This window comes from Heliangelus exortis, chromosome 3 (assembly GCF_036169615.1).
Source record: "Heliangelus exortis chromosome 3, bHelExo1.hap1, whole genome shotgun sequence".
Taxonomy (NCBI): domain Eukaryota; kingdom Metazoa; phylum Chordata; class Aves; order Apodiformes; family Trochilidae; genus Heliangelus; species Heliangelus exortis.
The window spans coordinates 19283137-19310522 of record NC_092424.1 but is presented as its reverse complement, the minus strand read 5'-3'; the positions used below and the strand labels follow the sequence as shown (position 1 = coordinate 19310522).

The 27386-nt window shown below is 39.6% G+C and overlaps 2 long non-coding RNA genes across 2 annotated transcripts; both read right to left on the bottom strand.

Moving 5' to 3' along the window:
* Positions 1-478: 478 nt before the first annotated feature.
* LOC139794227 (uncharacterized) lies at positions 479-12833 on the bottom strand. Its single transcript, XR_011725037.1, has 3 exons — positions 8020-12833; positions 3134-3442; positions 479-1082 (listed from the first exon to the last, which is right to left on the bottom strand). It is a non-coding gene; the product is annotated as an uncharacterized lncRNA (long non-coding RNA).
* A 1345-nt stretch (positions 12834-14178) lies between these two features.
* On the bottom strand, positions 14179-17267 carry LOC139794226 (uncharacterized). Its single transcript, XR_011725036.1, has 2 exons — positions 17153-17267; positions 14179-14301 (listed from the first exon to the last, which is right to left on the bottom strand). It is a non-coding gene; the product is annotated as an uncharacterized lncRNA (long non-coding RNA).
* Between the last annotated feature and the right edge of the window lie 10119 nt (positions 17268-27386).

The following is a 27386-nucleotide window of genomic DNA, read 5'->3' as shown; positions in this document are numbered from 1 at the left end:
TACCAGACAGCAGGATTACCAGCTATTAAAGCTTTTTAAAATGCCAGTACTTTGTTCACACATAAAGTAACATACATTTATAAACAGGTAGACATTATACAGTAGCGCTGGGTTGGAGGAGAGAAGTGAAGAGCCCGCTGAGCTCAACGTATTTTTACGTTGTATTTTTACGTATTTTTAGTGTCAGAAAGGAAGAAATCAGTCCCTGTGAACCAATCCTCTCTTCAGAGCTCTAAACACCCCAGCTTATCACACAGGAGAAAGATAGAAGCACTTCAACTGAAATAATTTGGCAGTATTTGTGCAGACCTTCACCAGCCCTTGGTGATCCTGTGTTCCACCACTGTGGCCTCCTCCATCTCCAGCCTGCAGACCCAGGTGGGTCCTCAGGCTGCAGGGAAATTTTGCATTAGTTTCTTCCTAGCAGAACAGACTGTCCATTCAATGAATTCATAAAGGAATTTAATTCTAGGGCAATGAAAATATATAAAAACATTGTTCTCAAAAACAACAAAAATCCAGTGTTCATTTTCCAGTATAAGAGCCATTCAGACTTCTTAAAGCAGGGTTCACTAATAATCCTTCACTGAAGGGATCAAATTTGTCTCATCAGCACAACCATGGTCATTGGTTATAGGAAAGTAATCCTTCTTGATAGATATAATGGAAAAAAGCACTCAGGGTGTTAATGAAATTAATTCCTAGCATACATGTAACTCATATCGTCTTGTTTACAAATTTTGAACCAGTAACTGACATAAAACATTACGTATGTGAAATGAAAAAACACAAAACACAGAACTATTACAATCTTGAGTACTTGTAGAGGGAGAAGAATCCCAATTATGACCACCACAACAGTTCTGCAGTTGTCTTATTGCATCAGTGTATAAAGTTGGTTGCTCAAAATCTGTCTCACTCTAATGCATCTATAAGGTAACAGAAGCAATCATACCTTAGACTTCTGGAAACTACTGGAAGCCTGGGTCTTGTTTTGGAAATGAGAACAAGACTTTCATAAAGAAGAGAGATGGTCACAACTGATAATTCATCAAAACTGAAATTATTCCCAAAAGAGTTTCCTGTCCTCAAAAAAAGTAGAAAAACAGGTTTTGAAATTCTAGAAATGTGTCATTTCAACATTTTTAAAACAAAAAGTCTTGGCTTTGTGGTTAAAAGCATTGTCTCCTTTTGAAACTTTATTTAGTTTATATTAAAAGGTTAAAAAAAAGGTCAGCATGAAATATGAAATATGTTTGTTTCCTAAGTCACTCAGATATTCACTGAATCTCACGCCAGGCCTAAAATTTCAACATCAACGAATCCTTGTGGGACAAGAAAATTTTTTTCTATATATCCACACAAAGTAAAGGGAATGTTAGAAATTCAAGCTCTTTCCAGTTTCCTTGCAGTGTCGTTCAAAAATTAATTCTGAGAAAAACCTTGATGAATGGAAATGTAGTCTAGACCTCCAAACTTTCAGATCATCCGTGACTTCTCATTCCCCTCCTCTGTTTTTAATTTTTATTATTATACATTTTAGAAGAGACCTAGTGCTTAGGGGATTAAAACCGAGGGGTTCCTTCAATAAAATAGACCCCAAATTGTTCTTGTATATTCACAAGATCAAAGTATTCAACATACACAGCATATTTTACTGTGGGCTTTGCATGGCAGATAGATTAGTCACTGCTGATGCTGAAACTGTTATGACAAACTGGGTTCTGTTTTTCTGAAAGGATAATATATCTGAAAATCTTAGGAGCATTCAGAGGCCACTCATCATTTTCAGCATCCAGCTTTCCTAATCATCTTTTCTCAAGAGCACAAAACACAATAGCAAGAGCAAGTTGAACTTATTTGAATCAGCACAAATTATGAATTTATGGAACCTAAGACCAGAAATACTGCTTAATAAAGCAATAGGAATGCCTGTATACAAGCTATCTAATTTCCTCTGGGCCCTTGTATATTGTACTCCCTTCTTTGTATCTGAGGGACACACTGTGTTTGGCTGAACATGTCTTGGGAGACAGCCCTCAAGCTGAAGTATTCATTTAGGTGCAACACACATACAAAGAAGTAGTGACCCACAAAGAGAGTTCCAGACACTCACAGAAACGAGTGTAACTACTCATTGACTACAGTCTAAAAATCTGCCTCTGGAATTATGCATCTCCATTCTGGACACAAAACCAGCAGCTTTCCCTGAAACAGCTGAAAAGCTATACAGTTATGTTTCTTCAGATCTTACAGTGTTAGCTAGGACATCCCAAAGATGCCATCCTAGCTACGCTGCTAAACCCACCTCTGTGGGTGAAAGACATACTAGCACAGGGGTAATGCTGTCTTATGATTAATAAGACAGTTTAACAATACTGAAGGAATACCCTTTGCAAGCACTGTAGTAATTGCTGATCAAAATATATGCTATACATGTACTCAAAGCCCATGGTTGTGTAGGCTACAGAGTTATTGTAAGGGAAAACATTCAATTTTGTAAATCTAGCTTACTTCAGATTTTAACGATTGGAAAAGAACAGGTAGGAAACCAGCAGCAAGCATGCTTACTTTTTTATACACTCTTTCATGACCTGAAGTATATAGAGCTCTTTGGGGGAAAGGAAAGGATTTCCAAGATTGCAAAATGATGCTAGCAATACGAATTGTAGTGACAGAAGAAACACGTAGAAAAGCACAACAGTCTGTAATTTTTTTAATACTTTGGAATAATCTACTGTAAATCAGGAGATGGATTCATACTGCTGCTATGGTCATCATTGCTTCTGAGGAGTCCTTTGTAACAGTATTTATGAAATTTTAAACCTACAGCTCTTAAGGCTAGAAAGGACCACATAGAATATGTCATGTTTCATTCTATTTAGCACAACCATATAATTTCACCCAGCTGTGTCTCCATTGTTTGCTATAGCATACCATCCACTCTCAGTCTGAAGACTTCAAGAAATGGTAAGCTCTCTCCTCTTAATAATTTGTTCCAGTAGCTGATAATTTCTTTGTTAGCAAAATTACTGAGGAGAGTGACACTAATCTAGGTGGCAACTGAAAAATACTGGGGGATAGATCTACCTGTTTAAATTATGGTATTCAGTATAATTAAGAAGCTTCTTACCAGGTCAGTTCATCATAAAAGCAACAGTGCTTTAAGAATTTATTTATTTATTAAGCAACAACTACTTTTGTGAACTTTTCACATTTGTTTCTCATCATTTGAGTTTCTAGAAGCTTATAAAATTTGGAGGAAAATCCACATTCTGGTTTCCATCTCCATAGGCCACAATGCTTCCAAACAATGACTGATACTTTCTTCTGTAGCTTTCCGTGATTTCCATGAATCCTTTTTTCATGATAGAATGGAAGCCTTCTTCTCACAACAAAATTATTTCCATATGGGCTTGTGTCTGAAAATCCCTGAGAACTCCTGCACATGCACGAAAAAGGAATAAGAAATGTGAATACTCTTTGGGATGCCACAAAAGACATTTCCAGATAAAATAATAGTTTGCATTTTTGCAGACCTTTCCATCTTCAAAGCATTGGACAAGCATTCATCATCAGAAAAGGCTAACAAAATTAAATGTCATAAATGTTATTTTGCTGAGGTTCTGCTTCACCATCACTGTCAGATTTAGCTGTGGCAGTTTAAGGGGTGATAAAACTGTCAGGTATGACTGACAGACTTAGCCTCTGTAGTACACCCAACTTTGACAAATACATTGCCAGTAGAATTCTTGGAAATCTCACTCCTTGGAACAAGGTTAGGATACGGAAAGACCGTCACGCAAAGGCTGATTGCTACCATACATTAAGACCAGGTGGGCTTAATGGGTGGGCTACAGGCCTCTTATCTGCCCTCCCTCTGTAAGTCTGTATCACTTTGAAGCTTTACCCTTACACATTCTGAGTCCTTTATTAGAAGCTGAGGCTCAGCAGCACAGAGGATTATCCTTTATTGTCTCACTCATGGCCAGGCCTGTCTGAAGGCCCTGTTTTCTGTAAGAGGTACTTATTGATGGCAGAAGTCCTTGGAGGATAATTCCCAGAATACATCTATGCGTGGCAAAGGACCATAGTGCAGAGGCTCCTGAGTGAACCTGACAGCTGAGGCAGTTCCACACTATACTGCAGCAAAATGCAGAGAAGCTGCTAAGGTTCCAGAAGCAGCTCAGCCATGATTTTATGCCCAGCACCCAACCAAGTCAGCTCTAGCTCTAGTTCAGAGATACAGGTCTATTAGTTCAATGTCCAGCCCTAGTTCAGAGATACAGGTCTATTAGTTCAATGTCCACCTCAGCATGACTGCAGCACCTTTGCTGTAACAGTGGCAGTGGATTGTTACAGCAGTCAGCACTTCAGAAATGAGCACACAATAATGCTGAAAAGAAAGCATGTACTTTAAAGTTTTACATTTATCATCTCTTACACTGACAGAGAGGGAAGCCTAAGTCTGATTGATTTGATCAAACTAAGCAGTTCAAGCATCTTCTACCTAATTTTAAGCCAAAGAAAACTGCAGCAATGCAGAAGCCACTGATAAATCAAAAGCAGAAAAATAGGAATTAAAGCTCAGTTCAGGCCTTTCATCTTTATTACCCTTCTTTATGTGCATATGGTAGGTGCTCAACGCTTTCCAAGTCTGTATGATATACCCTTGTGCTTCAGGAGCTTTAGGGCTGTAGTTGTCTATAAAAAGGCAACCTAACAGTTTCCTGTGACCAAGAGATGAATGTGTTATTTGTTACCAGCTGGTTCATGGATAGATTGAACCCAAGTCCTGGCTTTAAGTGATCAGACTTACTTCAAACCACTCACTCATGGGGTGAATTCATGTACAGAGAGAATTCTGGCACAATATTTTCTTTCTGACTTATGGCATATGAGTCTTTTTTTTTTTCCTAAACCAATATTAAAACCAGAACCTATAATACGCCAAATGCAGACTGCATTTTTTGGAAAGTTGATACCAAACATAACAGTAAATGAACCCTTCTGAAAGGTTAAAGTTGCTTTCATATAAAACATTTTCTACCAGGAAATGGAAGGGGAATGTTTAACTAAGCATTTAACTTGAAAGAACTGTGCACAGACTCCAATGGTTGCATTATCCTTTAAAATAAAAAAAGCAAAAGGTTTTTACGAGCATACATAGCTCTCATTTCATAAAAAGGGTATTACAGTGACAAGGTAAAATTAATCCCAGGATTTTTGATGCTTCTTCCAACCTTCCAACAGCTTCCTCCCTGTGCATGAGCCATTCTAGGATGTCAGAATCATTTAGGTTGGAAAGGACCTTTAAGATCATTGAGTTCAACTGTTAATCCAGTACTGCCAAGTCCACCACCAAACCGTGTCCCTAAGCCCCCTTTCTACACATCTTTTACATACTTCCAGAAATCATGACTCAACCACTACCCTGAGCAGCCTGTCTCAGTGCTTGACAACCTTTTCAGTGAATAAGTTTTTTCTAATATCTTATCTAAACCTCCACTGACACAACTTGAGGTCATCTCCTCTCATCCTAAATATTAAGGACAGAATTCAGCTCTATGGAAAGGATTCAAAAGAAAGCTGTTGATGACAGGATCTGCAAAGGAGATTGCAGGACACAACGTAACGCTGCCAAGAGACTATTGAGCAGTAGCTGGGAGTGCACTGCTGGGGTCTCATCTTCCCCATGAACACAATCTCACCCTTCAGCAGCTGTCTGACTTCACTTTCCTGGGGATACTCCTTACAGAGGGCCAGCAAGCAGTGTCCTTCATTAGAAGTTAAGGCCATTTCTGCTTTATTCCCACCTCTACTGTGCCACGAAAAACAAGCTGTATCACACCCTCAGTCACCCCGTGTATAAAATGAGAGTAAAGTATTTGAAGGTACAGCCCATGACAGAGGTTTCTATTTACAGTTCTATTATACAATTTTTTCCTTCAACTGTTGTAAGCAGTTGCTGCATGCAGGAGCTGCTGGTCTGTCCCCTCCACTTTTTCCTGCATCCTTCTTTCCCTGGCATGCAGGCCCATTCCTTCTGTTCCACTTTCTCTGTTCTTCACATGGTTTGTTGTTGAATGCAATTAGATTATTAAACAAAGAGAAAACTACCAGCTGGCAAGGTGAACCAGACCTAAGGGTGCTGCAAAAATCAGAGGTTGTACAGAAGCAGCAATGGCTAAGAACAGCACTCCTAGGTTTCCTTGGGAGAGCTCAAAGACCTGAAGCATCCATTAAAAAAAAAAATGTGATTACAAATACACTTATCATTTCAAACTGTGGACCTGTTGCATTAGCTTCTGAACAAATCTAATGAAAGAAAGTAATCATACCAAACATATTTGCCACTTACAGAAACAATGAAGATAAATGGCAAACAGAATCACAGAATCACACGTGTTGGAAAGGATCTCTGTGATCAAAAAGTCCAACCCTTAATACACTACCACTGTGGTTGCCAGACCATGACACTGAGTGCCACATCAGTCACTTTTTTAAAAAGTCCAGGGACAGAGAATCCACCACCTCCCTGGGCAGCCTATTCCAATGCCTGATCACCCTCTCTGTAAAGAATTTTTTCCTAATATCCAACCTAAACCTCCTCTGACAGAGTTTAAGTCCATGCCCTCTTGTCTTACTGGTAGCTACCTGGGAGAAGGGACCAACCCCCCCGTGGCTACACCCTCCTTTCAGGGAGTTGTAGAGAGTGATGAGGTCTCCTCTGAGCCTCCTCTTCTCCAGACTGAACACCCCCAGTTCCTTCAGTCCTTCCTCACAGGACTTGTGCTGGATCCCTTCACAGTCTCCTTGCCCAGATGGTGCCATAGGGTGCTTGTCCATTCTCAGAAATAGACACTCATGCAACAGGGCAGAGACTCACTCAGCTTTATATAAAGTAATCGAAGTGTCTGTTTATTGGATACAATCTTCTGCTTTAAGAAAAAAAACCCAAAACAAACACACAAACAAAAACAACTGCATCCAAAACAAGCAACTTTCTGCAGTTTCTTTGACCCCGATTTCTTCATTTTGATTCCTTCATCATTCAGGGGTGGGGGAAGCCATTTAGATGAGCTTGGCTCACTGAGCTACTCCTGATCTGCCAGATTACAATGTCCTAAAGTGTGATACAGTGTTATTATTCTGTGTTTAAAATCAGGAGTGATTTCATCTGGCTCTCTGCCATCCCACTTACTGAGGTGTTGACACCATGTAAATAATGCATAGCTGTGTGACCACACTACTTTCATTCTACATGCTGAGAGAAACAGACAACACCTGCCATTATTATTATTACCCATAACTCAGATACCTTCAAAATCTGCAAAATTAACATAAAAAGTCATTTAAACATGTTGTAGTCTCCAACTCCAAACTCCTTCTTTAGGACGCCAAGGGAACCTGTGCATCCACAGTGATTAAAAGTAGAGATTGCTGATTTACATCTCACATCCTTGAAAAGTCTCCCTTCTAAGAATGTTGCTAAATAACTTTGTTAACTGACAAAAAAAACACCAATCAGTGAGATTTTTCTCTGTACAGTATTGACTGTAAGGGCCACCATTTTAGAAGAAAGCCCAAGAAGCAACAAACACCCAGTCCTAGGCTGCAAAATTCTAACTACCTAATTAATATCAGACACTGCTCCCTGCTAGCTTTAGCCAGTCTACTTCTACTCTTCTGATCCTGTCAAAATGCAAACATACCAGTGTCACCATGGCATGCTCATTAAACCAAAATGAAATTGTGGTTTTCACTGGGTAACCTTGTGAAGCAAAGATAGCACATCTGATGCAACACCAATCTTTTATATGACCATCTTTTACCACCCAAATGTCATACAATCTCAGTCATATTGACAGCAGACAGCCACATATACTGCTTTTCACAGGACTTTTAACAAGGTTGAAAGTTATTATCTATCTCAGTGGCCCACAGGTATCACTAATACACCCTCCTTTCCAGTCCTGTGGACTGCCAAGCAGAGAAGGTGAGTGATTATATTTTTACCTTTCTGTCATCTACAACAGTAGAAAACTTGCTCAAGTTCTTCATTTCACTGAGTCTATGCTGTCAGAGCAGGACCATCATCTGCATTCTTCCTGTGAAGACACACAGAAGTACCAGTTAAGTCAGGAGAGACAACAAAACACAACAAAAGAGGGAAAATAAAAATGAAGTCTTTATAGTTTAGAAGTTGGGATGGCTGTGTTACTGTGGAGAACCCACCTCAGTCCTCACACTGTGGCCAGCACTAGGGAATTGCTCTCACGTAGATAAGAAGTTCCCTGCTGACTTTACATTCTAAAGCCTGAAAAAAAAAAGTATCTGGCTCCAAACCACTGACCTGTGTAACTATATCATAGTTTCTCAGGGAACATCAGATATACTGCTCAAAAATACTTTTCTCAAATTAATTCCTTTATAAACTTCAGAAACTAGTAAACATAAAAAAGAAAGGGAAGGTTCTCCTTTTTTCAGTTCCTATGAGGCAGTCAGAGCACACAGAAATTTGGTTTATTTCTGCTCAAGGATGAATACATTGGACAATATTCTGTACTTGTCCACATTGTTCAAAAGGATCAGCATTTTGACTGTCCCAGACCAAGACCAATTCTTTCTGTTTTCTTCATTAAGAAGATCAGGAATCTTGTGGTCTCTTTTTAAAGGAATGTCTTTGTCCAGAATCTTGCCTCAGAGATTTATTTGCACTCTGTTATTTAGAACAGAAAAGAACACTGGAATGACTTCCTAATTTCTTTAGTAAAGCTGTTCTCAATCTACTTTATTCCAAGCATTTTTATAGACAGTTTCTTACATGATGTTCTACTCTGAAGCTCTGTAATTATACACTGGTGAAACTTTCCCTTGACTGGAACAGACTTGTAGTAACTCCAGTAAGCTGAAAGGAAAAGTTTGGGAAAAAAAGTAGGCTGGTTGAGAAGACAACTTACTGTTCAAGGTGTGAAGTCTGTGCTAACAGTTGCTATGGGTCATATAGGTGTCCCTTGCTCAGAAGTGAGAAAGCCTATCTTGTGGAGGTTTTCTACATTTTTTCTTCTGCCTGAGGTTTAGATTTCACAAGGCTAACTAGATTGCCCTTGTCTAGGAAACCATGGTGGTAAAGCCTGATGGTGTCTGTGTGACAGCTGGAAAAAATGAAAACTGGAAAATAGTGGCTGAAAAGCAGGAACTAAAACCCACTGAACTAGACAAGTTAAATATAAAATGTTAACAAGAATTTAGCCCACCACAGGCAAAAATGCCAAATGTATGTGGACATATTGCTTGAGATTTATCCAAAGCCTCTTTCAGCAAGGTTTTCTCTCTCCCTTCTCAATGGAAGTCTTGTGAAAATTAGATTCAGAGAATTCTTCTAAATTCTTGTTGCTAGAGATATACCTATATAGGCAAGAATAAATTAATTATTCCAAACAATTCTGGTGCTAGACAAGTAGAAAGTAAAAATAGCACCACTTGCACATTCTTACTAAGAGCCTGCTCAGCAGTCAGCAGCACTGCCTGAGCGGTCAACTATAAAAACCTCCCATTATGTGGTAACCTGATTTGTTTCCTCTGCCAAAATGTCCTATTTAAGCAACCTAAAATGTGCAGGTAAGTCTCCTATTTTGTGTAGCTGAAAGTGAATCAACACTGAAAGAGCAAAATCTGGGCAGATGTGACCCGCCTGACAGCAGTAATGAGTCTCCTCAAGAGGAAATGGCGTCGTCCTGTCATCTTCCACATCCTCTTGGTGGTGGAGGGGAACGAATGAGGAACACAGAGACTCTGCCACATTCAGAGGCAAGATCTGCAGATAGTGAGGCTTTCTTGCAGTATATCTGATGTCCATATTTATAAACTTGAGCATGTGCAGTTCCACAGAAACATTCAGAAGGGAAGATAGAAATGTTGAGCAGCTTCTGTGGCAGCTGAGAAGCATGTGCTGGATGCCAGGCTGATGGGGCAGCACCAAGAGCTGTGACATGCAGTCAGTGACACCTTTGGAGCTGTGGCAAGAAGCTGGGTGTGTGGGCACGGGATACATGTATGTACATGAGCCCACTTGCAGCCCAGTGACAGTTAATTTCCTTGCTCATAAATTGTGTCATTTGGAGATCAGTTTCAAGTGACACACAAAACAGCAATTTTTAATACACATAATGATTATTGCCTCATCCCTACAGTATTTTGAACACTGCTTGTGCTAAACAGTGCTAGTTGTTTGGGTGTTGGTTTTTTCTACTGTCAACATTTTAGTTTTCACATCTAAAAAGCATGCACAGTTCCATGGTGGTGTAATCTCTGCTTGACTGTTTACAATTCCAGTGTTATACCCTTTTTTATCTCTTCATTTTGTCTAATGTGGCTTGATGATTTCACTCTGTGTTTTCCCTTAATGATCGTGTACATCAGATAGCAGATATTAATATTTCCCTTCCATCATATGACACATTTTCATAACGTGCAGTGACAACATGGCAAGCTTACTTTTGCAACAAATTAGCCTTGATCCACTCCACAGGATTTCTTATAAACTAGTGCTAATTTTTACAGCAGAAATTAAGGAATTCAAGGTATCAACAGTACTGTGCTTGCAAATATTAAATCCTACGTGTCACATTTCTGTAGAAAAACTGTACGCACTCCGATGGTCTGAAAATTCATTTGCTGTTTATTCTGAAACAGCCTCTTTAAAACTATCTTATCTGCTGTGCTAGCCTACTATCTCTGAGATGAATGCTGCTTTGGAAGACATTGCTGTGAAAGGAGACCATGCATGCACCAGTCTGCTTGAAAGCAGTCAAACAGTCCGTCCATCCATCTTCTCTTTTACAGTATCTGAACAATGGGGAAATCATAGGCTTACTGGGACTGCATTGAAAAGTGGTGAATCAGGGTTTCATTGAAAATTTGTTGAGCATGCTAGGCCGTAATTTTAAAGGTTTACAGTGTTCCAGATAAATGTATGGTTGGCTTTCTGCAAAGAGTTTAGGTACCTTAGCTCCACTTCAGCTCAAGCTGAGTGCTTTAAAGCTCCTTAAAGTCACAATAGGCAACAGCTTCAATGCTGAAAGCCCAGAAGCCCTTAAAAATCTGAACTCCAGTTCTAGATGACCAGTGATCTTAGCCTGCCAGCTCAAATCACTCTTGAACTCTGTACTGTAGGAGTGTTACCTACCTACTCATTACAACTAAGCCATTACCACCCCTCCCAATAGTAACTGAGAAATAATGAATGAGAAGTGTCCCTCCTGGCCTGTATCTGAAGTCAGGACATAGGAGTAAAGAAGCTAACCAGACCATTATAACCATCCTAACCCCCCAGTTTTACCATTCTTCATACCCCCAGTTAATCTCTTTCTGATAGTCTTTCCTTAGGTTTGGTATGAGTGATCTGCCAACATGCAGACTGCTACAAAAAGATGTCATGTAACAATCTTTCATTCTAAGAGCTTTTTTTTATTATTTATTTAGTTCTAAATGGAGGGGAGGATTTAAATTTCAAGAAAATGTAAGCAATGTTCTAAACTAGGATCAACATATCTGAAACTATAGCATAGTTTCTGTAGGTTTAATCCAGTTAAAATAAATAATATTTTTTAAATACTTACTAGCAATAATTTTTTTGGAAGACAAAAGAATTTGTGCTTTTAAGATTATATCAATAAAAGATCTATCAAACCAAAGTGTTTTCCTTTTCCATTCCAACTAACTCTTACACTGTTTGGGGTAGAAAATTGGCAGGAACACTCCTGGATTATCTCTACACTGTGACTGGACTGATTTATTTATCCTTTTTTGATAGATGGATGTCTAGCCAAGCTCTGAATATCTTTAGTGGTGCTGATTCCAAAGCTTCATTTAGCAGTTGGTTTCCCTGGCTATGAGTCCTTATGTTTATAAACTTTTCCCTGATACCCAATTATCCCATCACAGCACTTAGGGGACACTTTTACACTTTTTTTTTTTTTTTCCTTCTTTCTTGTTACCTTATGAGAAAAATCAAATGTAATCTCTTTTTCATTTCCTTTCAATTGTGGACAATAAGAGAACACTTTAAACTTCCTGGAATTAACATGATTAATTCTCTCAGCATCATACTGTGGGTCTTATTTTGCAAGCCCACTATCACTTTTGTTACATAGCTCAAGATTTAGCTAACTTTTTAAAAGCAAAATACCTAAACCAGTTGCACTATTTCAATGAATAAAAGACCATAAACAAGATTAAAGTTTTTGCTTCTCATTATATATATTGCTATGGATTATGTTGTACAAATGGTTACACTACCTGATTACGTGGACCTTTCATCAGGCTTGAGAATGTAAGAGTTTTTAGGGTTGAAAAGTATCAGCACTGCAGAAAAAATAACATTGGTTATTTAGACAACAGTTGGAAAAAGTAATTCCAAGTCAGGAAAGAAATCAAATAGTGGATCAGTACCAGTGCTAAGCCCACTGAACTGGGAGGCTGGCATCTCTGTGAATGCTACACAGCAGTTAAGTAGGGCCAGGGAAGGAGACATTTATGTTAAAGGGAGTAAGGACAATGTGAGAAAAGGAGCAGTGGGCTGCAAAGTAGCCCTTTGAAGAGCTGCTGAAAGGAAGACACTTTTAGGAGTTGAAGAAGGGCCTAAAAGTGGCTGAGGAGTTTGGGGGAGGTGTTTGTACACTGGGAAACTACAGCAGATTCTGTTAGCCATGCAGCAACAGGCTCTGTCACTCAACAGCAGTTCAAGGCTGAGGGCCGTGGGAGGAAGGATCTGACCTGCATCCCGAGTAAAGGGAAAGAGGACATAAGCTAATTTCTAACCTGCTAACAGGCAGGTATGTGCAGAGTTTTGTCCATTCCTCACAAGCTGCCCATGCATGGTCCTCAGCACAGCATAGTAAATCTTTTTCTGGATAAATTCCATTAGGTGCATTAGAAAACAGAAACCCTGGGCTGGATTTTCACAAAATTATCATTAAATCAAAAATAGTCCCTGGTAGCTTCTGGAAATTCCACTAAACACCTGTTTGCCCTAAGTGTCTTTGGCCAACTGACTGCAAGTTCCCCAATAGGTCATTTATGGATCAGACAAGAGGATGTGTGAACACACATGGAAAGATCACAATGGTACAACTCTGGGAGTCTTTTCCATTAACAGGATGAGAATTTGGTTCAGACTGTGTTTGCTCAAGCTTCCAGACACATCTCATTCTCATCAAATATGCTCATATGACTAATAGGAGCTGTACCAGAGTGTCCTCCATGCAATCATTAATCTAATTTGCCAAGGCCTTCTCACACTACTAACCTGGCATGCATCTTTCTAGTTACCATGTGCTTGTTTACATTTTATCAGTAGTTACACAGTATCAGTTGTGCCAAGACCATTCAAATAGTTTTGATCATTTCTCTAGTTCAGTGCCAACCACAAGCAACTCAGCCAATTCCAATTATTCATCTGGGCATTCATCACTTGTAGTGACAATTAAATAGGTTGGTTTAGAGTACAAATGCTATGGCCACTGACTAGAATACTCACAATAGCCTCAGAGCTGAGCTTGTTTGCCAGGTAGTTATTAGACACCATAGAGCTTCTTCTGAGCTATGAACCCTTTAGCCCCTGCATGTGCATCTGGATCAGTGTCTCCAAGGAGCAGTTATTTCCACATCTCACTGACTGCTATCATCAAGCTGAGGATTATCAAGTTCTTCTTTTTGCTATAGGACTGTCGCTTTTAGGACGTGGGAAATGTGGTTCCTTTTTTAAATGAAGGAAGTCTGAGTAATTCTGAAAAGCCACGAAGACCAAACTCTGCATATACACTTTTTCCATCATCTTACATAATTTCAGCTTTTGAAATAACCTTATTAAAATCACAGAGCTTTTAGGCAATCAAGTCCACCTAGGGGAATTATTTTCCTGACCCTGAGGACAAAATTCCCCAAACCAGGAGACTGCACTTGAAAATTTTCTTGAGACTACAAGAATTTGTTTTGCCTCCATCTGCCTGCTCAATAATTTGCTGCTAAGTATTACTACTGAATACAAGCACTGCTTCCAGGTTGAAGAGCCCCTAGGTTGCATCTGATATCTAGAAAAGTCCTGCCTTGCTGGACTGCCTATTTTCCATTTAGCTTTGCAGTTTCCACTGGCTGGCTGCAGGATGCCACATATCTAGTTCACCATCTGAATCCTGGAGCTGAAGTCTTCGACAGAAGTAGACAGAAAAGTCTGCTCTGAGGTGGAACCATTCCCTTTGATGTGCAGTTTAGAGGAATGCCACTTGGGAATAATTCCTGTATAAAATGTATGCATGGTCATTAGGACAGCTGTTGCTGACGCCAGTTGTCATTTGGGTTCTATCTACTTCAGCCACTGCCAGAACATTGGATTGACAGGAAGCTGAACATGAGCCAGCAGTGTGCCCAGGTAGCCAAGAAGGCCAATGGCATCCTGGCCTGTATCAGGAACAGCGTGGCCAGCAGGTCCAAGGAAGTGATTCTGCCCCTGTACTCAGCCCTGGTGAGGCCACACCTCGAGTCCTGTGTCCAGTTCTGGGCCCCTCAGTTTAGGAAGGATATTGAGGTCCTGGAGCAGGTCCAAAGGAGGGCAACCAGGCTGGTGAAGGGACTCGAGCACTGATCCTATGAGGAGAGGCTGAGAGAGCTGGGGCTGTTCAGCCTGGAGAAGAGGAGGCTCAGGGGAGACCTCATCACTCTCTACAACTCCCTGAAAGGAGGTGGGAGCCAGGTGGGGGTTGGTCTCTTTTCCCAGGCAACTCTCAGCAAGACAAGAGGGCACGGTCTCAAGTTGTGCCAGGGGAGGTTTAGGTTGGATATTAAAAAGAATTTCTTTACTGAGAGGGTGATCAGACATTGGAATGGGCTGCCCAGGGAAGTGGTGGATTCTCCGTCCCTGGAGATATTTAAAAAGAGACTGGATGTGGAGATATTTAAAAAGAGATCTCAGTGCCATGGTCTGGTAACTGCAGCGGGAGTGGATCAAGGGTTGGACTTGATGATCTCTGAGGTCCCTTCCAACCCAGCCAATTCTATGATTCTATGATTGAAGCATGGGCCAGAGCAAGCTCACCAGGGTTCAACGAAAACAAAATCTGAGCAAACCTTGAGGAAGCAACTGGGGACTATCTGTGTAGATGTGACCATCCCTCTGGCTACACGAGGTACCCACCTGAACCTGCCTAAGAAGCAAGGTACCTTAAGCACACCTTAGGGAGTCAATAGATGCATGGGAGATCCAGTAGCAAGTAGCAGGAAGAGATAACCATTTCATCCCTGGTCCACAGATAGATATGTAGCTGCTGAACCTGTCAGTTCCTGGGACAACCTGACAGCATCAATTTCAGCAGCAGATCTGGGTCCTAGTTTATCATGCTGGTCCTCACTTACTGACCAGAACACCTTGCTAGGAGGTTTGCAGTGCTCTTGAACTGGGCTAACCAACCCTCTGGTCCTACTGAGTCACTTACAGCCTATAGTCTGGTACCTGAAAGCACTTGCTCCTACTTTACATGGTATGGCAGTGAAGGTTTTAAAGCCAGAGCCACTTAGTAAACAAAGGGAATATTGTTAGTGCTTTTTTGGACCTTGCCACCTCCAGACCAAACCAGACTGGTTTGGTAGTAAGTATGGCAACATTTCAAGCACAAGCTGCTTTTTTCATGTCTTTGCAGTATGTTTTTAAGCAGATGAAAGGAAAAATATTAAGCCAACTAAATTAATCTCCTAAATACTTCCTAGTAGGGCTCAGGGGAATCAAGTTCTAATCTGAATGAAGTGCCAGGGAGACCAGAAAAATTACTCACCTACATCACTTAAATAAAAGCAATAGCTGACAACAGTACTTTAAATTTACAAATCTCTTGATAGCCAGGATTTTAACAGAACTTAGCCTAAACCTAACTCTGACCATTTAAGTCTATGGTAAAACTTCCAACTGACAACTGCAGAAACAGGCTGAGGCCTCATGGAAAAAATTTTAAAGAATTTTTAAACTTTCACAACAGTGCTTTAAAGAATTTTGCAAGCACATACACCTCATAGGATTTATATAGCTGGTGAGTAAGCTAAAACATATGAAGAAGAAATAATTTGTTCTAAGACAAAGGAGAAATTCATGACAGAGCTAGAAATCAGACTCAAAACTGTTGATATCCTGTTCTTCTCTGTGGCATGGGAAAGTCTTCTGAGCTTTTATGTTCACACAGCAGAATCTATACCACCAGTAATATAAGTTTGAATTAGTTATGAATAAAAATGGACATGATAATACTTGCAGATATACAGTTTTCTTTTCCTTATAGAAAATGGAAGATAATTCTTACATTAAAGATTAGTCAGACTGAGCTTAAGTGCTTAATGAACTTTAAGTAGATACCATAGGAACTGTAAAAAATCCTAACACGTTTTATCAGATTCTCTTAGTTGTAATGGTCACATATTTTAGGAAAAAATAAAAATAAATCAATAGACATGACAGTAGCATACAGAAAACATTTGAAGTGTTCTTACTACTCTATATTACAGAAGTCAGAAAGACAAAGAGATTCTTCTCCCTGAAATGCTTAACATTCTCTCTCCAAAAAAACCCAACAAAGTATGTAGAACTACACAGGTAATTTCCAGCATGTGACCTCAGATAAATATCAGTTCTTTGGGAAAATGAAGAAACAGTATATAAAATAATATTTTTTATAAAACCAACAGCAACACATAAAAAACAACAAAAAACAGACAACAGAAGAAAAACAGAAATTAGACATTGAAAAAATGGCATTGAAGCAGATTTCAGGAAATATCTTTTCTTTCCCAGTGTTACATTCCAAGATATTTTTAAATCAGATATTGAAAACAGATTCCCATACAATTCTTAATTAGTTACAGTAGCCACTGGTGTTAGTGGTTCCTAACATGTGGCAAAAAATATAATATTTCTAACTCAAGCCACGTCATACTGGTATTTTACCAGCAGTCCTCATGCTATTGTTACAATTCCATCAGCTTCAGAGCATCTGATTATTTCCGAACGTAAGAACACAGTGTCTCCCTTTCTAATATAAAGAGCAAGCAGTATAATCATAACTGTGGTTCTTTTCATTCCACTGTCTCAAGGGACTTTGATCCTTACCCCTGAGAGATCAGAAGGTGACTCCTGGTAGCTGGAGATCACAAGGTGACTCTGGAGTCAGGCAGCTGTAGCCTCATTGTAGGGCCTAAAATGGAAAAATCAGCAAAAGGCAGCAGTTCCCAAACTTTATGGAGCCTCGCTGGTCCTGCACATGAAAGCCTTACACATCTAATTGCCTTCCTGTAATTTAATTTCCATGGCAGCCATGGAACCATCTCCAGGGCAGCAGCTTCCTCACTCCAAAGCTGGGATCCCAGCTGCTCTGTAATGCCTGTGGAGGTGACAGCCCCCTGGGATGATCCCTGAACAGGGGTGACTGTCCCCCACAGTAGCCAGGGAGACAGATGCTCTTCTGGAAAGCTGATGCCGTGGTCCTTCCACTGTCACTGGAGGCTGTGCCCACGGAGAGAAAGGGGCACAGCAAGGCATAACCTGATACGGATGCTCCCACACACAAGGTGAGTCCCACAGTGCCTGACAAGTGGCACATTCCAGTCCTTACCCCTGTGATTTGCACCAGATTCAGGTGTTGGGAATCCACATGCATCAATGCAACACAGGAGATTTTCTTTTAAAACAGTAAAAAAGAATTATTCATCTGTGAGACATTCAATTATTTATTGAAGCTTACTATTCATACAAAACACACTGAAATAAATCATGTTAGCAAAACCTACCTGATTTCACAAGCAGCTTGTGTCCAATATGTAATAGTTTAAGACCAATTAAACACTTCATTTAAAAATGGAGTAACTGGAAAATTCTGAGGAAAAGAAAGCTATAAAAGAGATTTGGACTGTTCATTGAATGGCAACAGAGATCCTGAAAGAGATTTTTTAAATCTTGCTGCAAAGCTACATCAGCAGTTTAAAAAAACATTCCTAAGTAGCTATTAGAATCATAGAATTGGCTGGGTTGGAAGGGACCTCAGAGATCATCAAGTCCAACCCTTAGGAAACAAAGCAGTTACATGTGAAAGTTTAAAACAAGTCTTACTGTCAATAATGCAGAATATTTCAGCAGAAGTTGCAAAATCCTGAAGAGGTGCCATTTACAGCACTGGATGGGCTTTCTGTTCTGCTTCAACAGTGCTAAGACTATGAAGTGGCTAACTACATATCTCCCAAAAAATTCAATTTGGAGATGAGCAAGCATGATTATAAAACTGAACAGGAATGAGGGTGATGGGTGAAAGATGAAATCTGGTAAAGCTAAAGAATTGTGTTTCAAAATAAACATACTTTTACACACACACAAAAAAAATTGAGTTGTTTTTTATTTCATTTCATGTTAAACTGAATCGGTTTGTTTGGGGTTTTTTTCATTAATATCACCTTTCTTTACACTCCCTGCAGTTTGAGGTAAGAAAAAACAAACAACAACCTAACCAACAGCAGGGAAAGGCTCATTCCAGGACACACAGGGATAGTTATCTGTCTTCTGCATAAAGTACAATACAACAGTAGCTAGCAAAGTCCTGCTGGCTGATCTGTTGCAAATACTGCTGGCAACCTAAATACTTTGAAATAACCTCTTGCCTTACAGCAATTACTAATGCACTTCAAATGCAAATTCTACTTTTCTTAATCCAAAATAGGAGTTCCTGAAGAGCATGGTATGTACCTGGATTGAAAGTTGTCAGTTTTATTTATATTAAAATTATTTTTTAAATTTAACTGCTAGATTTAAAATTAAACATTTTATTAGGGTGATCTGATATTTGCCAAACTTCACCACCACAGTTACAAATAAAATTTTAAGATCTTGGACCCTCTTTTTCATGAATAATCTGGGAAAATTACAGAAATAAAACTAACCCTAAGATAACAGTGCCCATTGCCCTTCCAAAACCTCTGATGTCCAAGCTCAGTGCATTTATTTTCTTGCAGGGACGTCAGCAGTATATTTAGCACAAGGGTGGAAATAGGGGAAGTTGGACTAAAAGACTCATATTACATATTGCAGTTCTCACGTTCCCACTCTTGTGCTGCTCATGGATTAATGGTCTGCTCATTTCATGGTCTCTTTTGAAGCATTCTGACAGACAAATGCTTCTCTACCTAAAATTCAGGACAGCTTTAGGATGATATACTAGATGTGCAGACACTGTGATTCTTAAAAAGAAAGGAAAAGAGGCCTTCCCCAGAAAGTGGCATTATTTTTGCCAAAAGAAAGTGGGGTTGTTTGGTTTTTTTGTTTTTTGCTTTGTTGGGGTTTTTTTTTGGTTGGTTGGTTGGTTTGTTCTGAAGCCACAATGAGCATATGAAGCAGCAAATGAAAGGGGAATTAACTGTACATACAATAAACACCATCATTTCTGCTGCATATATTCAACATAATTGTAACACAGAGTTACTCTGTATGAGAGCAGGTGAGGCTTCAGACATACTCAGAGTTAAATATAGAGACGCTGTTGAGATACTAAAAGCTGAGAGGTTGCTGCTGACCACAGGGAGCAAATCACAATTAAGTACACATCTTTGTGGGAAGGTTGCCAAGGAAAAACCAGGGAGAGGCAGTCGTCACTGCAGCTTTGCCTGTGCCAGGGAAAAATGGAGTTGCTGTAACTGACCAACAAAGCAATTGCACTCAGAGGACAAAGCAAATCAGAGCTAACAAGACAAATCAGGAAACGATCTCTGAGGAGGAGTTCAAAGCACAAAAGTAGAAATGCAGCTTAGGACTGGGGCCACTGGACCATTGCTGCCTGTTGCTGTAGCATGGTGTTATTTTTTGCACAAAATCAGCTTTGCAGACTAAAGACAGAAAAGCAGGGAAAAAAACTTCACATGTAAAATTACAGAGGAGAAACCATGGAGACTGTAGAAGCAAAAAAAAACCCAAACAAAACCTTAAGCAGCACTTTTGCCTTTTTTAAGAGTATACTGAGATGAACTGAAACCATGGAGATACAGTGATAACAGCAGTTAACACAATCAAGAATATTCCCATAGAGCTGGATTTCTCCAGCAAGAAAAGGAGAGCAAAAGGTAACAACACTGGCCACAGTGTAGCCAATAATGAGAAAAAGATGAAAAGGATCACAGCTTACCATTCCCTCTAGCAAATTCAAAATTGAGATTTATTCTACTAGGGGTCACAAAGTGAGAGGAAGGACAGTGGTAAAAACTAACAGCAGCAGGAGGATGTCACATCCTACAGTATTTCAGTAATTCTTCGCTTCCTTACAGAGGAACTGTCTGGTATTACATTAACCAGACTACTCTGACTTTTAAATCTGGTCAAAATATCTTTAGAAGTTTTCTACCAGTATGGTTTTTTTTACCAGTCTTTGCTGGTAATACATGGTACTAATAACACCTACTCTTGATAATCCAGAGAAGTGGCTGCCACCTGTAGCCTGAGCACGGTCAGCAGCAGTGATGTATTTCTGCCATTTAAAGGTGGCATCTGAACAGAGAGAGGTCCCTCAGGTCCAGTCAAGTACCTGGCAAGAGACCTCCATGAATGCTTTCCTGGTTGGTTAATTTGTTAATTTTGTTCTGGGTCCAATGTTAGCTCCAGTTCTCCTCTCTACCACCACAAGTGAGTAGTTCTCTCCTTTACAATTTTTGGAGCGGTCAGTTGGACCTACGGGTCTTCTCTTGGGAGATTTCCCTTTCCTGTTCCACCCCCAATCAAAATGCTGATGGTGGCACTTCCCAGGGGGCAGCAGAGAAAAGAAAAGAATTAAAATGATGTCACAAGCATGGTACAGAAGCCAAACTCATTCATTAGTTCAAGGTCTCCTTTTCACTCAAATACTGTTTGATAGTGAAAAAAAGTTTGGGACCCAGAATTTGCTCAAATACATAAGCAAATATTTCTACATGGTTTTCATAAATTAACAACCCAGGAACAACATTCAAGAGTTTAATTGCACAAAAGGCAACACCACAACCTTCTCACTCTTGATGTCCTGTATTAACACTGAGTCTCAAATCACCTGCAAAAACAATACCCTGGTGAAAAAGTAATCAGTCTTGACCTTGGCCTAAATTTGTCTGCATGGTATTAACACAAAGTTGAGAAATTTGAACCATCTTATAAAAAAATAAGGCATTAAAACCATTTGGAAGCACCCAAGGTACAGAAGGAAGTGTGCTTCACTGCTGTCGGGCAGTAACCTTTTTCATGAGCCCCTTGCCAGTCTGACCATGGACAAGGCTGCAGGACTGAAGCAGAAACTGTTTAAAATATATATGTATGGGCACGTGTGTGTGTGTGTTTATACATATACATACACAGCTGAAGTATGTGCTAAGGAAAGAAAGGATGTAGGGAAGACTTTTAAAAAGGTTTTATACAGGGCAAGCTTAAGGAAGTCAGGGACAAATGCTCTTGGGTAAACTCATCTAAGATTAAGAAAAAAAGGAAATGGTCCCCTTTGATGCAGGAGTTTAGAATAGGTACAGCTGCATTGTACAGAAACAGGAACTCAATAATAAAAGCACTCTGATGTGGCATTTACCCCAAAACATCAGTGAGTAAAAATACCCATCCACAGAGTTTAGGCTATTCTGTTGCAGCTTGAATCACTTTAAAGCATCACAAGAAGATCTGGAAGATCTGGAAATTAGGCTTACAGAGACTATTTAGTGTTGCAGCAACCAGTTACTGGACAGTTTTGTCTTTTAGGTAGTTGAGTAAAACATGAGTGTGAGGCAGCATCTGTAGGTGGCAAAGTTCTACATTAGGAACCAGATATTAAAGAAAGATCAGTGTCCTGAGCCAGGACCTGTATCACACACATTCTTTGATGTTTTCATATCTTTTGCTTATTAAGGCTGTTTGCATGGATTGCTACTGTCCTAAAGTCACACAAACTGAAGTCCCCTTGTTTTTACTCATTTGAGCTACTTTTTTCCAGTCCAGTACAGCTGTCAGTCAGGGTGTGATCTCTTTGAGAGCAACAAATGAACCAGATGCATAGTTCAATGGCCAGACACTTCAAGTCATAACAAGCTAGTGAAGCGAGCTAATTTTGCTTGCAAAAGAATTAGCCTTTATTAGCCACTAATACCACTTTTTGCCCCGCATAGCCCTTTAACCAGCTGCAGCTCCATTGACAACACATTTTGGAAAGATTACTAGTGGCACGTCTGGTTATGGAAAGCTTAGAGGCCTTTCTAGAGCAGCCAACACTTAGTAGGACAGCAGAGGAATGAACTTAAGCTACCACACTGGAGGTATTCATATGGGATAAATCTTGTCATTTGGACAACAAATTCTGCAAGGCATTTTTGCCTGTGTCTAATTCTTATTATACATTTTTTCACATATATAGATATGTAGTATAAGGCATGTATATTAGTAACTTAAGGAACCAAGGCCAGAGCTGACAGAGAACATGTATGGAATTGCATATATATATTCTCTATATATAGTCAAATATATATATATATTTATATATGTATGTGTTTGTTTATGTCATGGTGTATAGTCCTGGTTTTGGAATTATTGGTACTTTATATTTTTTCATTGTCTCCATTTCTGTAGACTTCAGGGGAGTCAATAGCCCAGCTGCATTCATAGACTCTAACTTCAGATATATATTATATGAATTTATATGAATTTCTGTGATTTGCAAATCCTGGTTAAACCCAGCATAGTTACATTTTTTCATATGAAAATGTCAGACTGCAGTGATCCATATGACTTTGTGATACTGCTGTAGATCAATCACAAATTAATTTGCTAATCTCGAGGATTAGATGAGAGATCAAATCTGTTTTAACCAGCTGTGGCACTTTCTACACAGAAAAAGAGCAGAAGATCATAAGATCCCAACTAGCTGAGCACAGGCAAACTCACTTGATTTATTTCAGAGTTCAAGTAAGAGACAAAATTGGTTTTTACTCTGAATAATACTTAAAGAATGGAGTACAAGGATGCTGCACAGGTTGCAACGCTGAGAGTGAGACAAGAAAAAAAAAATCTAAAAAATTAGTAGTGTATTAAGTAATCCATTATTAATCCATTATTAAGTAAATTTTTCCTAATTCAATAAATAAAGAATAGATTGTGAAATGGCATGTTTTCCTGGAATATAACAATAATGTAGAGCAGCAATTAGCATGTTCTGGTACAGCAGATGCTCAACACTCTTTAAACCCAAACTGAGTAAAAAGAACAAAGGAGACTGAATTATTTTCTTTAATGTAAGTGTTATTTTCTGTGGATGAGAGGCATTGTTAGCAGCAGTTCTAACATCAACTTCTCTTCATTTAGGAAATAGTAAGATTAAGCCTCCTTGGGACCAAATTGGGAATTCCAATGGAAATATTTACCAATATTTCCAAATTATAATTATAAATTATAATTATAAATACCAAAATTATTTACCAATCTTAGGAAGGATTTATGAAAGAAAGGAGGTCTTTTCTCACCAAAAGTCTACCTGGGCAGAGGGAGCCAATCCTGGACAGAGCTTTGCCAATAGAAATAAGAAATATATATCCCTTTGGACAGAATAAGGAGTGGTGTTTTTCCTCCTTCTGTCACATGCCAGAATGACTTTAATTAAAACAAATCATGAGTATACATCTTATCAGTGGTTGCAACCGAAAACATTTGTCTTTGCCTTTCCTTCTCATCATGTTCCACAAAGTCTACCATAATGGATTCTCAGCCTAGAAGTTACTAATGAATGCAGCTGCAATCACCCTCTTTTTATTAATAGATTGGACAATCTAGAAAAGGCTAACCCCTTTAAAATTTCTCTTGCATGGTACAGAAAAAGTAAAGAAGCCAGTAGCCCAAACCCCAAACATCCCATAGAAATGCAATTCCTCTCCCATTTCAGCAACACCAATTTTCCTCAGCAGTGCCACAAGCAACCTCTACCTTTGAGATTTCACTTATAACCACAGAAATACCAACATGAACACTGGGCTGGTCTTCTAACTGGCTAATTGTTTATACCACCCAAAGCAAACCTGGACAACAGGACAGCTCAGCTGGCAGCTCTGCTGCTCCTATTAACTGGTGCTACCCAGGAAGGGCAATAAGGATGGAGAAGAAATGGGCAGGAAAAGCTGCAAGGAAATACCTTCCTTTTCAATTCCCTTTGCAAACAAACAGTAGCTATTCGAGGTCTTTGTGCAGACATACAGAAAGAAACCAAAATATTTTAAAAAGGGCATCTGCTGCAGAGTAGCAGGAGCAGAGATTCTCATCAACTCCAGAGAAGCTGGCTAAGATACTTCTTAGGAAAAGCAAAACAACAAATAAATAAACTCAGTAAGGTAGTTAAAACTAAAGTGAAGACAAACAACCCTTCCTATCAGTGCAACACACCTACAACAAGAGTGGTAGCTAAGCAGAGAAGTCACACAGATACCGTGCTCACAGCAAACGCTGGCCCTGAGAACACATTTGCCATGTACCACAGGCAAAATAAGTGTCATCTGCACTGTGTAATGCTGCCAGAGATACTGACAGTCTCAGCAAGTTTCTGGATTTGATGCATCAGGCACTGAGTTGCCGTTGACCCACATGGAAAGCAGAAATCTGAAAGGAGGGATTATGATTGGCACAGGCAACTTGGATTAAATCTGAACGATGGTAAAAATTGAGCTCAGATTTTTTGCTTATATTTCCTCTCCCTCCTCCCCCCTGTCCCCAGAGCTCTTGTGATTAAAGAGTGGAGAACAATGTCAGATCTCCCACAGAGTCAGCACGGCATGAGACAGGGAATCTGTGATAAAGCAATTTTATGGATATATGCTTTCGAATGAAATCAAAACTTCCCTAGCACTGCAGCCCTTCTGCTCCCAAGATTTTTCCAGCTTCTAGGGGTTATTGGCAGTTACCTAAGGATTTATTTTTAAAAATATCAGGAAAACTGCAGTTTCCTGGGTCTGTCATAAACCATCAGTCATGGCCTAGTGTGGGACACTGCACTGCCAGGCACCCAGGCAGTCTGGGAGTACAGAGGTTCTGCAGCTAGGGCTGGAGCAACGAGGGAGAATTTGCAGTCCCCTTATCTCCCAGGTGGTCAGGTCCTGGCCACAGAAAAAAAGCAGCTGTGCTTATATCAGGGTTTTAATTTGGGAGGAGTGCAGTTACATGAAATATCTGCAGAGGATCTTCCTGCCACCTGCCCCAGAAAATGAGTGCTTAAATTATTTGTCCCAGGTTATACTAGCAGAGCATCTTGGCTAGCAGTTGCAAGGACAGCTAAGAAAGTTACCAGATTACCAAATACTTAACTGATGATTATTCTGCAAGTGCCCTCTCTAGTCACCACACCCACCATGCAACCATCATCTATGGCTTACCAGCCAGAAACTTCAAATCTTGAAAACAGAGGTTGCTAACCAGTAAGCCACATGTGCTCACCTCCAAGCAGTCAACCTGTCTGTCACAAGCAGAGCTGGAGGGCAGCACTTGTGCACTTTGACTTGCAGTGAGGCACCAAAAAGCACTTTCAGTCAAACACCACTACGTTGTGTTCCTCATGTATTACCTTGGTGCTTATGTCGCTCAAGCTTCCTCATAAACTGTTTGCTAAGGCTTTTTGGCAAGGGTTTCATGTTATAAGGCTTCTTTTTATATCCCCTGCTGCCTCTTTCAGGACCTATCCACCCATTCCTTGCAACTATTAATAAAATATCCCTTCCTCCAGCTGTGAGAGCAGGCTTTGCAGCCTGTTTTTAAGCTATTGTTGCACTTTTAACAATTAAGACTTCACAGCTCACACTTCATTATTTTCCTCCTTGAATCCAAAGTGCATTTTTAAAGGAGCTATGTCAGCTGGCATTCAAAAAGCTAAAACCTACAGAAATGCTTCCAGGACTTTTTTTTTTTTTAAAAAAAACAAAAAACTCAGCTCCAGTGTTTCTTTTAAATTAACTTTCTTCTGAAGCTCAAGCAGTACTAGTCTGTATTAGCAAGAAAAAAATTGAGGGAAAAGCTAAATCTAAGCCAACTACCCTGACAGCACCCATGCTCATGCTGTCCTTTTTAAAAGGGTGTCCTCACGTTAGGTAGATTCACCCACAGAATGGACAGAAAGATGGAATATGTAGGTTATTTATGCATTATAATACATATTCTGTAGTTATGACATCTACTCCCCATATGGAATGGTCAGCACTGATCTTGCCACCATCTTAGCAGAAAAACACATCTGAATTGAAGACAAAGCCCTAAAGCAATTATGATATTACAGAAGAGAAGTGCAGAGTCAGGGTGCTGTCACACTGCACAGCTTTGCTTACTTTAGCCTGGATCACAGCAGGATACACATTCCAGGTTCCAGCACAGCAATACCCAAATATGCTGCCTCAATTCAGCAAACCAAAGACCAGACACTGAAATGATGAAGACTGAACAAGGATTATGAGTGCATCTTTATTTTCTTGTGTTGTTTTTCTGTGCCATATTGACACACCACACAGAAAACTCGGTTTTTGAAGATGTATGCTCTGCACTCCTTTCAAGGTACTCTACTCTAAAATTTCTTAGGTTTGGACCCTTAAAAAAAGGAGGCATTGAAAACAAGCATTCACTTTGAAAATCTTGGCCCATATCCCAGTAAGAAGTGAACCTAGTCACGTACACAACATTCATACTACACAAAAATTATGCATTAGAACAGTAAAACCACAACAAGCAACATGAAAACAAAAATACTCAGAATGATGCAGCAGCTAAGATGATGCAGTTCTCACTTATCAAGTTAAGCTGTAATTGATCACTACTTGGTTTGTTAATTCCCACTATGAACCAGAACACTGCTGACTTTCAGTTCATTGAGCAGCGACCTCAAACACTGCTCCTAGGCCATCAAGTTTAAAATATGTGTTGTAAGACCCTAATACTGTGTTATGTTTTACCTGTGCTGTTTCCTCTTCCTTACTGAATGTCTGAAGTTAAGCAGTCCCAGATTCCTCTTATTGTTTGCTGCCATTTCTGTCTTTCTTCAGTTCACTCCATCTTTCAGAGCAGTTTCAACCTCTCCAGTTCTTTTGTCACTTGTAATGAAAACGTACAAAGCTGTTCAAAAGGTATACACTTTATTAGTATTCTTTTCTTTAAGCATACTCATTCACAAAATCAAAAGGCATGGCCAGAAGTAACAGGAAGCACCAGTTCTTGAACAATAAAACCACTGAAAGAAAAAGTTTTACAAGCCAGCTCTGGTCCACAGACCACAATGTAAAAGCAGTTAGATCAAATTATTTTCATTGTCTAGAATGGAAAAAGGAAAGAGAGAAAGAAATGGGAA